Genomic DNA, 12,052 nt, shown 5'->3' with positions numbered 1-12,052 from the left:
GCCCGCATCAGTTGCAGTCCAATACCGTTTCCACGGCTCCCAAGTGGCCGTAGGCTGTCCATATGGGGCCATCCTCAGCAACAGTGACTGGCTTCCAAGCGACGAGAACTCTAGAAGCAGGGCACCAGGACGGTCCAGGCCGGCCTGAAGAGCAGAACGTTTCAGGCCCACTGCTATCCCCGGAGCAAGGCGTGTAGAGTGTTGGTATCATCCAAAGTCTTCGCAGGCGTTGGCGTCATCTGGAATCTTCGTAGAGGCTGGTTCTGAGCTGGAGCTGGCACATTCACTGATTACCTCGGGATGTAGGAACAGGAAACAAATGGAGAAGGATTAGCGTGGCTGCTGTTCATTGAATTTCAGGCAGAGATCATGCACAATTGTTATCGTTTTATCAGAGATTTCTGCATAACAAGGTTATGTGAATGCTAGGTTAAAAATATGTGTTTTTAATCCAGATTTAAGCTGAGAGAGCGTGTTTGAACCCCGAACATTTTCAGGAAGGTTATTCCAGAGTTTAGGAGCGAAGTGTGAAAAAGCTCTACCTCCTTTGGTAGACTTTATATCCTCTGTATTATCAGAAGTCCAGAGTTTTGCAACCTTTGAGGGCGTGAAGGATTGTAACGTGATAGAAGATTGGTTAAATGTAAAGGAGCTTGGCTCGTTTAGGGCTTTATAGGTGAGTAACGGTGTTTTATAATTGATACCGAACTTAACAGGTAACCAGTGTAGAGATGATAAAATTGGGGTAATGTGTTCATATTTTGTGATCTGTTGAGAACTCTAGCAGCTGCATTTTGTACTAACTGTAGCTTATATATTATACATATAGTGTACTACTTTAATTGCAGCTCAGATGATTGAACTTCGAAACACTGATCGAACACTAACAACAGAAGATTTAATCTGTTCATAATTCATAATGCTGGGTCTCTATATGGGTCCGTAATTGAGATTGTGGACATGGATAGCATAACCCTGTTCTAGAAAAGTCCAAGATACTAACATTTTAAGTTAAGATATATGTATCTGACCAACTCTTTTCATATGTTTCCAATACCAACATCGGAAAAACCACAGAGTTACCTTAGAATAGTCATTATTTTAGTGCTAATGTTTTTTTTTATATATATATCTAGTAACATTTAATAGTTGGATAACCAAAACTTGTTTCCATGTCAAACCCTTAAGAGAAGCATTAGGTGGTTAAAGTGGAAGTCTACTATTAGGTAAAGCTTATGAGGAACAAATAATATATAAGTGTGAAGTGCAGGTTGCATTCCAAAAAAACTTGATCATAAGATGACATGAGCATGCAGCCATGGAACACCAACCATGACACTGAATTGTGGCTGTGCCTCTGTCGTATATAAAGTTTATGGCTCAAGCTCCCTTTACAATTTGTTTTATTTTAACACACACATCCTAGGCCTTCTTTTTTTTATTTTTGTGTCCGTTCAGGTGACATGGTGTGTCAATTTGTAAGTATGCTTTTTACTACCACACTGGGCTCCTCTGTTCCAGCTCAAGCATTTAACCCCATGTTTAACTGCTTTTCTGGACCGCTAAAAGAATCTTTCAATATCTTGTGTGTGGTCATTGTGTTTGTGTATGCAACAGATACTGATCCCGAATCTATTTGAAAGATAGATGGCTTGCCCTCTGGAGTTTAGCAGACTGTGTTGTTATCTGCCATTTCATTTAGCGCAGTCAGGCTGTCCACTCTTAAATTACCCGTGTGCAGAAAGGTTAATAGGAGTGCGTGTAATGCATCACAAATGCAGTCTGTCTTTTCACCAACATTTTCTTTTAAACTTTCATCTTCATATTTATATTTTTATTCAGTAATATTTTAAATTGGGTTGCACGTTGGCTTAGTGGTTAGCACATTCACCTTGCACTGCCAAGGTTGTGGGTTTGATTACCTCTGCTGCCCTGTGTGTGCTTCCCATGCTGTGGGGGTTTCCTCCAGGTACTCCAGTTTCCTCCCCCAGTCAAAAGACATGCATGGTAGGCTGACTGACATGTCCAAAGTGTCTGTAGTGTGTGAATGTGTATGTGATTGTGCCCTGTGATGGATTGGCACCCTGTCCAGGGTGTACCCCACCTTGTGCCCCTGCCTCCTGGGATTGGCTCCAGGTTCCATGTGATGCATGTGGGGTGCACATTGGCTTAGTGGTTAGCACGTTCACCTCACATTGCCAGGGTTGTGGGTTTGATTACCTCCGCTGCCCTGTGTGTGCTCCCCGTGCTGTGAGGGTTTCCTCCGGGCACTACAGTTTCCTCCCTCAGTCCAAAGACATGCACGGTAGGCTGACTGACATGTCCAAAGTGTCCGTAGTCTGTGAATGTGTATGTGATTGTGCCCTGTGATGGATTGGCACTCTGTCTAGTGTGTACCCCACCTTGTGCCCCATGCCTCCTGGGATACGCTCCAGGATCCCTGTGACCCTGAAGGATTAGAGGTATAGAAGATGGGTGGATGGATTTTACATTGATTTTCTTTTCCAAATGTGCTATATTGTACTCCAGTATATATACACATTGACTTTTAAACAGGTCAAGGTCTGGGATTTGTAGCCAGGGGCAAAGCCAGACAATTTACACTGGGGTGGAGATTTTAGACACAACTACTTTATTGGGTGTGTAGTATAAAATACTAATACACATCTATAGAAGATGACATAATATGGCTTCCCTTATCTGCTTATGGCCTGTGTAGAATCCCCATTATACATAAATGGCATACACCATTGCAATATTTGTTTGTTGTCTATCATGCTACAAAAAAAAGTCACAGCTAACATAATACTATATAGGCTGTATTCTTCAGTACGCTAGTGTTGAAGAAATACAATGCCTCCAAAATCATGAATAATGTTAACATAAGAAAAGATTGATCTATGTTTGCTTGCCTATTAATGGGTTAGTTAGGTAATCTTGCTTGAGTGGGAGGGGGTCACATTTAAAAATGACTTTCATATACATATTCTTTTTAAATATATATATATATATATATATATATATATATGCACTTAGTGTTATAGTGTTATGATCATACATTTGAAGCATCAGAAGGAGTATCTTGCGCAGTTTGACGCCCACAGTGCTGTTAAGAGGGAAGACGGGGGGGGGTTGCTCTGTACCGGGCTACACCGGAAATCAGATGTCCTGGGTTTGTCAACAAACAGCTCTCTAAGACTGTATTGGTTTTCTCCGACGAGGACACCATGCTGGACATCTTGGTGCTGATGTTCTTCGCGATCATCGGTCTGGTTTTCCTCTCTTATATCATCTACATGCTCTGATGCACGCGCAGCTGCGTTGATGGAGCACTGTGATGGATGAGCCGCACGGATTGCGCCTCCCAGGGCATCTCCCAGGCAAAGGGTAGGCCATATTCATATTTACTGAACAATTTTCAGATTTTTGCATCTAAGCCTGGCGTGCTTTTGGCATTAAGAGACCGCTAATCGTCCACATTACAGACAAAATATCTGCAATATATTATATTGCGCTGTATGTCGATTCTGCGCGTTATCTATCTATCAGCCATCTTCTCTGACGTGGTAAAAAATCACAACAGCTTAATTATAAAACGTTTAGTGGTTGGTTTAGACTCACTAGAGGACTCGTTTTCATATGGCAGATATAACCAATTACGCAATCCTGACAAAAACATATAAAAATCTGGGAATTATTTATTGTTGTGATATTGCACAATAATATATTATTGTGTTTGATTACATTCACCCTTTAATACTAGGATTTATATCCTTAAGAACACAGAACATTTGCTTGAAATAAGTGTTTACTTCATTGTATTATGTTCATTTTATGATTGGTGTTGATTTTCTTTCTTTCTTTCTTTCTTTTTTTAAATTCTGTTTTATGCTGTTACTGCAGGAAATGAATTGTTTCTAATCTTTAAATGATGGCTTCCTTCAGTGGTTTTACATAATCTGTTCATATTACATTTTAGAAAAGCTTGGTTATATGTTTGGAAAAAATTTAAGAATTTAGAAACACCGTTGATATTGTTATTGCTGTAAGAATTAAATTATAGCATGTTTCTTTGGCCAGCATTTTAAAATGTAGTTGTTGATCTTTAAAAAAAAATTTTTTACTTATTCTGCTGTGTTCGTACAATATCAGAATATATTGGTGATGAATTTGGAGAAGATTTTTTAAAATCTGGACAGAGTATTTTATTGACCACTAAAGGGAAATTGATAAAGATAGTGAGTGTGCTGCAACAATATGACCTCTTGTGGTTACAGTTTCAAGAGCAAACTTGGATGATGATGTTCGGCCCCCGGAGAGAGAAGGAAAACAGCTGGTTTTATCGAGGAGCTGGAGGAAGAGGAACACCTTTATAAAAATGACAGCTCAGAACATTCACACACTTTACTCCGCTTCTTTCCATACCGATGGTCTCTTCATCTTCCTAAACACCATCACAATGCAAGAAGATCCTGCTGTCCTTTCTTTTCTTTTCTTTTTTTTTTTTAAAGCGGATGACAATGATATCTAGGGCTTTTTCTTTGTAACTTTGTAACTTTGCACTGTCTGCAATGGAGCACATTACTTAGTTGTATGCTTGTGAGTTAGACAAAGGGTAACGAAATAGAGAGAATGAGAAGATACAGTAGATTCTATTGAGACTACATTTTATTCACTTCCTTTGTTGATTTCCTAGACATGTAATATGCACTCTTTTTAACCTTTATTCTTCCACAGGATAATAACTGCAACTGTGCTATTTGAAATAAAGAGGCAATGAAAAAAAGGAAATATATTCTCTTTTTATTTCATTTAATAATATAACAAATTTGTCCACCATCTACTCGTAGTCCTTTTGTGTAGTTAGAAACAACAAAAAAATTCCAAGCCTGAAATCCATGGTAAAGGATATTATTAATCATCCGTTCTGATGGCAATTACAGGCATTTTCCTACAGACTTTATGAACTTTGTTCATAGCAAGCATCACCTTTGCCTGGTCATATACTGATGCTAAGATTGCGAATGGAATGAACTTAGTTGAAAATCATGGTGGTAAAAAGGAGGAGGAAGTGTCTATCTGACTTCCTGGTCAGAACCATGTGCTAAACAGATCATAACAACCAAGAACTATCCAATCAAATTTGGCTTGCCAGTCAGGATGCAGGCTGGTCCTATTTGCTATGCCTTTTTTCTGTAGCCTCAGTGTTATGCGCCTTATCACTGTTGCTCTGTAAGAGACGATGAGCACGGGCAGATTTAGTGATTTGGGGTCTCTAGGCAAAATATAGGAATGGGGCCCCATTCAGTGCTTTAGCATCGTAACTTAAATTTTCAGCATATGTTGTTTAGCATTAATAGTTAAAATATATATAACTTGCATTTTTAGGGGGCCTTTGGCTTCTGACAAGTGCGAGATTTAATTGTGTTAAAATGATGTCCAGTTAGAAACGCATGTAATATCATTCACTAATTTTCACTGGGTATAGCTGAGTGTTAGACCATTTTACTGCAGATCCCCTGATCAAATCCATGTACCCTTGTCTGACTCATGTGATTAAGGTATTCTTTACAGTTTACAGCATTAAAAGCCCAATGGAAATCACCAAAACTATAAACGATATTATTTGTAGACAGTACTATAGCACCATGGATTTTTTTTTCAGCCTTTGCTGCAATATGAATATCGCTAGTTTAAATTGCTTTAGAATGAGATCCTGTTAAAATCAGCTGATGACAGTTGAGCTTACTTTGCCAAGGAGGGTGTAGCTCAGTGGTAGTGTGTTTGATTGCGCATTAGGAGGTCTCTGGTTCAAATTGCCCCCATCTGGCTTGCTTCACAGGATCTTTAAGTGATTTACACTCTACACCATTATTATGCCCCTTGTTGCCATTACCAATAGTATAGAAGCAGACACAGCACTAGGCAAAGGTAGACAACCACCTTTGGCACTGAACAGGCCCTACAAAATATGTAAGTTTTGTGTATTGCCCCCAAATCACTAAATCTGCTCCTGATTGCAGGTATGGTGGCCAATCAATTATCACTTGAATGGCACAGACTATTTGTTTATTGTTGCTGACCGTGGGCATCCCTTCATGGCCACAGTTTATCCATCTTCTAATGGCTACTTCCAGCACAATAATGCACTGTCATAAAGCAAAAGTCATCTCAAACTGGTTTCATGAATATGGGTAGACTAGTCAACGGATCTGAATGCAATAGAAAACCTTTGAGATGTTGTAGAACGGGGGATTCGCAGCACGAAATTGCACCTGAAAAATTTGCAGGAGTTGCATGATGTAATCATGTCAACATTAACCAGAATCTCAAAGGAATGTTTCCAACATCTTGTTGAATCCATGCCACAAACAATTGAGGCTGCTTTGAGAGCAAAGGGAGGTCCTACATAGTATTAGTATAGTGTTCATTGAGACAATATCCTTCAGACTACTGGTAATTTCCATGGGCATAATAATGGTGTAGACTTCAAATCACTTAAAAGTACTGTGAAGCAAGTAAGCCAGGGGGCATCCGGATTTGAACCGGAGACCTCTTGATCTGCAGTCAAATGCTCTACCACTGAGCTATACCCCCATGACCTCATGTGTTTGATTGATGGCAGTTGCTTTTTAATGTTAAATTAGTGATGGAATACCATATACCATAATACCATAATACCATAGCAGTATAGCTCCATGGAAATTAAATTCCATGGAGCTATACTGCTATGGTATTATCTACAAATAATATCCTTTATAGTTTTAATGATTTCCATTGAGCTTTTAATGTTGTAAACTCTAAAGCATACCTCAATTGCACGAGTCAGACAGGGATTCACAGATTTGAATAGGGGACCTCCTAATCTGCAGTATAATACTAAGCTATACCTCCATTGCAAGCAGATTTCTGGGCATCGTTGCTGCTTTTTACAGGTTATTTCATTGTAATGCAATTAAAGCCAGCGATAATCATGTCACAGTTAATGGTACCTCAGTGCAGACAAGAGCCAGACAGGGGGCAAACAGATTTGAACCTCTTGATCTGCATTAAAGTGTCCTACCACTCAGCAATGCCCCAAAGAAAATATATAAGCAGATGATATCTGTTGACTTTTCAGTGGAGATCAATGCAAAGCAACTAAAAAGAGGCACTCATCATATCATGGCTTTGCATTCATGGTGCCATACTTCCAGGATGCTATGATACACTCACTTTATTAGGAACACCTACACCTACACATTCATGCAATTACCTAATCAGCCAATCGTGTGGCAGCAGTGCAATGCATAAAATCATGTAGATGGGGGACAGCAGCTTCGGGTAATGTTCAGAGAGTGTATCGATAATATCCTTTATATATCCAGGGGCGGATTTAGTGATTTGGCAAAACATGGGAATGGGGCCCTTTTCAGTGTTTCAACATTGACAATTACATTTTCAGCATATGTTGTTTAGCATTAATAATTAAAATATATACAATTAGCATTTTTAGGGGGCCTTGATGTCTGGTGGCCGAAGGCAGCTGCCTACATTTGCCTAGTGCTAAGTGTGCCCCTGCCTGCAATGATGTAAAATGACTAGCGCAAGATTTATTTGTGTTACCAATCAATCATTGCTTGAATGTCACAGACTATTTGAGTATTATTGCTGACCATGTGCATCCCTTCATTCAGTTGTGAATATGGCTGGTTGAAATTGTGTTTAAATAATATAACTTTAAAATGCAGCCAACGTAAAACCGCAGTATTTGCATATGGGGGTATAGCTCAGTGGTAGAGCATTTGACTGCAGATCAAGAGGTCCCTGGTTCAATTCCGGGTACCCCCTGTCTAATTTGCTTCACAGAATCTTTAAGAGATTTTCACTCTATGCCATTATTACGCCCATGGAAATTACCAATAGTATAAACTATATTGTCTATATGCTCACTGAACACTATACTAATTCTGTGTAGGGCCTCACTTTGCTCTCAAAACAGCCTCAGTTATCTGTGGCATGAATTCAACAAGATGTTTGAAACATTCCTTTGAGATTCTGGTCCATGTTAACATGATTAACATTACTGATGATTTTTCAGGTGCACTTTCCTGCTGCAAATCTGCCGTTCTACCACATCTCAGTTGGATCTTCTATTGGATTCAGATCCAGTGACTGGAAAGGCCACTGAAGAATATTGAACTCCTTGTCATGTTCATGAAACCAGTTTGAGATGACCTTTGCTTTGTGACGGTGCATTATCCTGTGGCCATGAAGGGATGAAGGGCCCTATTCAGTGTTTAATAATCGATATTTAAATTTTCAGCATGTTATTTACCATTAATAATTAAAATATATACATAATTTGCATTTTTATGGGGCCCTTGGCTTCAAGGGGCCCAAGGCCCCTACTTTTACCTAGCGCTAAGTCCGCAACTACAGGGATAATAAACCTTACATTTATTAGTCTTCCAAAAGTATATAAATGGTCCTTCAAGCTTCAAATAAAATTTTAATAATAAATAAATATATGGGCCTATATGCTCTATTATCTATTTATGTAATAATCCAGGAATTTGGCTTTAGATGTAGAGTAATTCAACAATAATAGACTTTACTTGCAAACATTTAATATTGTGTGTGTGCGTGTGTGCATAGCTGTGGATACATGGTATTACCCCGACATCTAGTTGTAGTAATGAGAACAACACACTATGTGTGACCAGCATGGTGGCTATCTCTACAACAGAGAGTCAAGTCAAGTGGGTTTCTATTGTCATTCCTCTATATAGCCTGTATACACTGGAACGAAATGGCGTTTCTTCAGGACCATGGTGCAACACGGAACAGTATGCAAGACTACATAAAGTGCAAATACACAACCATGTGAGACGAGTGCACAACAGTAAATACAAAGAACAAAACAATAAATACACAGAACAAAACAATAAATACACAGGACAATAGAATAGATACCCAGAACATGGGCTGTAAACTGTAAGCTATTGTGTAATGTAGCAGCACAAATATAGCAGCAATACTGGCAGCAAAAACAAGTTCCATTGTATAAAATGACTGATGCAACTATGTAAAGTGCAGTGTGCAGTAGTACTGAGTCTTACTGGGTTAGTGCATGTACAGTGGTATGAGTCTTACTGGGTTAGGTGTCTGACTAGCCCAGGTGAGTATTGGGAGGCAGCAGGGTGTTGAGTTATCTGAATGCCTCAGGGAAGAAACCGTTGTGGAGTCTGCTGGTGGTGGTGGCATGGATGCTCCAGTACCTTCTGCCAGATGGCAGGAGGGTGAATAGTCCATGAAAAGGGTGAGAGGGGTCGTCCGCAATACTGGTGGCTTTGCGGATGCAAAAGGAGGATGCAAAGGTTGTTGAAGGAGGTGTCAGTGGTGGGTAGAGAGACCCCGATGATCTTTTCAGCTGTCCTCACCATTCGCTGTAGGGTCTTGCGGTTGGAGGCTATGCAGTTCCTGTACCACACAGTGAGACACAGTGAGTGTGGTGGTGCTGGATGTGGAGTTTACGATTCTGACTCACTGGTCAGAAAGTCCAGGATCCAGTTGCAGAGGGAGGTGTTTAAACCCAGCAGGCTAAGCTTTTATATCAGTTGTTGTGGGATGATGGTGTTGAATGCTGAACTGAAGTCTATGAACAGCATACTTGCGTAATTGTCCTTTTTGTCTAGATGGCATCCTCGGTTGAGCGGTTTCTACAGTATGCATGCTGAAATGGGTCCAGTGATGTGGGAAGACTGCTCTATATGTGTTTCATGACTAGTCGCTCGAAAGACATCATGATGATAGGTGTGAGTATCATATTTCCTTGCTCAAAACACCTTGATTCAATTCTAGGTCAGGTTTACCAGCTGTGTTAAGAAAACCAATAATCTCTGCTTTAGTCCAGCTCTCCAGGAGTGTGCATTTCCAAAGTATTTATAATGCTGTCTTCACCCAGAATGTATTACCAAAAAGCTTTATACTAGCATTGAGAATACAAAGCACTGGATGATTGTGTCATTTTACTTTAAAAAAATATATACATTATTTGATTGGTATAATACAGCACGTTGTCTTTATTGTCACTGAGCAGAGTACAAGTACAAAGCCAAACGAAATGCAGTTGGCCTCTAACCAGAACTGCAAAAAATAAATAAAGAAATAAGTAGGTGTAAAGTGCAATATGGAATATACAAAAAGTGCACAATATGCAATAATTTACAAGATAGATAGGCATTTACAGTAAACACCAGTGATTCTTACATATAATTGTTGTAGAGTGGGGTGTTAAACGACACAGGTTACAGAGGTGGGAAGTGTGGGAAGTCCTTGTTAAAAGGATTATCGTCTGGGGAAAGAAGTTGTGGAGGTGTAATATAATTTGTTGTATTATAATTAAATACAAGGGTGAGTCAAATGAAAACCATGAAAATGTGACATAAACTAGAATCAAATTAGAATCAGAATAGCACACGATAAGTGCTTGAACACTTGCATTGAATGAAATGGAGATGATTTGTGTAGAAAATTATATACTTTTGTGACACCTATTAGCAATAAGCAATGCAAAAAAATGATAAGAATAATAATAAGAAGGGTTTCATTATAATAATAATAAGAAGGGTTTTATATATGCTACCCCTAGGTCAAATTATTCGTAAACATTGAATTAGCTTCCACTGTTATGCTGATGATACACAGTTGTATGTTTCAGCGAAGCCAGAGGACAGACAGAAGCTTAGTAAAGCTGAGGATTGTGTAAAGGACATTAGACATTGGATGTTAACTAACTTCCTTCTACTTAATTCTGATAAAACAGAAGTACTTTTATTAGGCCCACGTGTAGCTAGAAGTAATCTTTCTGATCACATGGTTACTCTGGATGGTCTTTCTGTTTCATCATGTGCAGCAGTTAAAGACCTTGGAGTGATTATTGACTCCAGCCTATCATTTGATGCTCATGTAGATAATATTACTAGGATAGCCTTCTTTCATCTCAGAAATATTTCTAAAATAAGAAACATATTGTCACTACATGATGCGGAAATACTAGTTCATGCATTCGTCACCTCTAGATTAGATTACTGTAATGCCTTACTGTCTAGATGTTCCAGTAGGAATATAAATAAGCTCCAGTTAGTCCAGAATGCAGCTGCTAGAGTCCTAACTAGAACTAGAAGGTACGACCATATCACACCGATATTATCAATACTGCATTGGCTCCCAGTAAAATCTCGCATTAACTATAAAATACTTTTATTAACCTATAAAGCACTAAATGGTCTCCCACAATATCTAAGCGACCTTTTGGTTTTATATAATCCGCCACGCCTACTTAGATCAAAAGATGCAGGCTATTTGACGGTACCTCGAATAGTGAAGGCTACAGCAGGGGGAAGAGCTTTCTCTTATAGAGCCCCACAGTTATGGAACAGTCTTCCTATTAGTGTTCGGGACTCAGACACAGTCTCAGTGTTTAAGTCTAGGCTTAAAACGTATTTGTTTACTCAAGCCTACCCTGACTAGATTCTGTTCTACTACTTCGCAGTCATAATAATCTTTTTTCTCCCTCTCTCCTTTCGCCGAGCCCCACATGAATTTATGGAGATACTAGAGATCCAGATCCTTTCTGCCTCTGGATGGAGCTCAAATCTTCTTTAATTCCAGACTGCTGGGACTACGGCTGCTCCTAAGGCCATACAGACTTCATATAAATCCATAATGAACTTTTTCACACTATCTGTTGTTACCCAGATGAGGATGGGTTCCCTTCTGAATCGGGTTCCTCTCAAGGTTTCTTCCTCTTAAAACATCTTAGGGAGTTTTTCCTTGCCACCGTCGCCACTCAGTGGCTTGCTCAGTTGGGATAAATTCGCACCTTTAATATCTGTATACCATGTTGATATTTCTGTAAAGCTGCTTTGAGACAATGTCTATTGTAAAAAGCGCTATACAAATAAAATTGAATTGAATTGAAAGTTTCATTTGACCAACACTCGTATAATATGCCTAAGTTCTGTTTGCGTCCATGTGGGTTTCTTCTGGGTTCACTGGTTTCCTCCCA

General features: G+C 39.3%; 2 non-coding genes across 2 annotated transcripts; one reads left to right on the top strand and one right to left on the bottom strand.

Moving 5' to 3' along the window:
* Window positions 1–6,525: 6,525 nt before the first annotated feature.
* Window positions 6,526–6,597, bottom strand: trnac-gca (transfer RNA cysteine (anticodon GCA)). The gene has a single exon. It is a non-coding gene; the product is annotated as a tRNA-Cys (tRNA).
* Window positions 6,598–7,758: 1,161 nt separating this feature from the next.
* Window positions 7,759–7,830, top strand: trnac-gca (transfer RNA cysteine (anticodon GCA)). The gene has a single exon. It is a non-coding gene; the product is annotated as a tRNA-Cys (tRNA).
* Window positions 7,831–12,052: the final 4,222 nt, after the last annotated feature.

The sequence above is a fragment of the Ictalurus furcatus genome, chromosome 2 (assembly GCF_023375685.1).
Source record: "Ictalurus furcatus strain D&B chromosome 2, Billie_1.0, whole genome shotgun sequence".
Lineage (NCBI taxonomy): Eukaryota > Metazoa > Chordata > Actinopteri > Siluriformes > Ictaluridae > Ictalurus > Ictalurus furcatus.
This window is presented reverse-complemented; position numbering and strand designations above follow the sequence as displayed.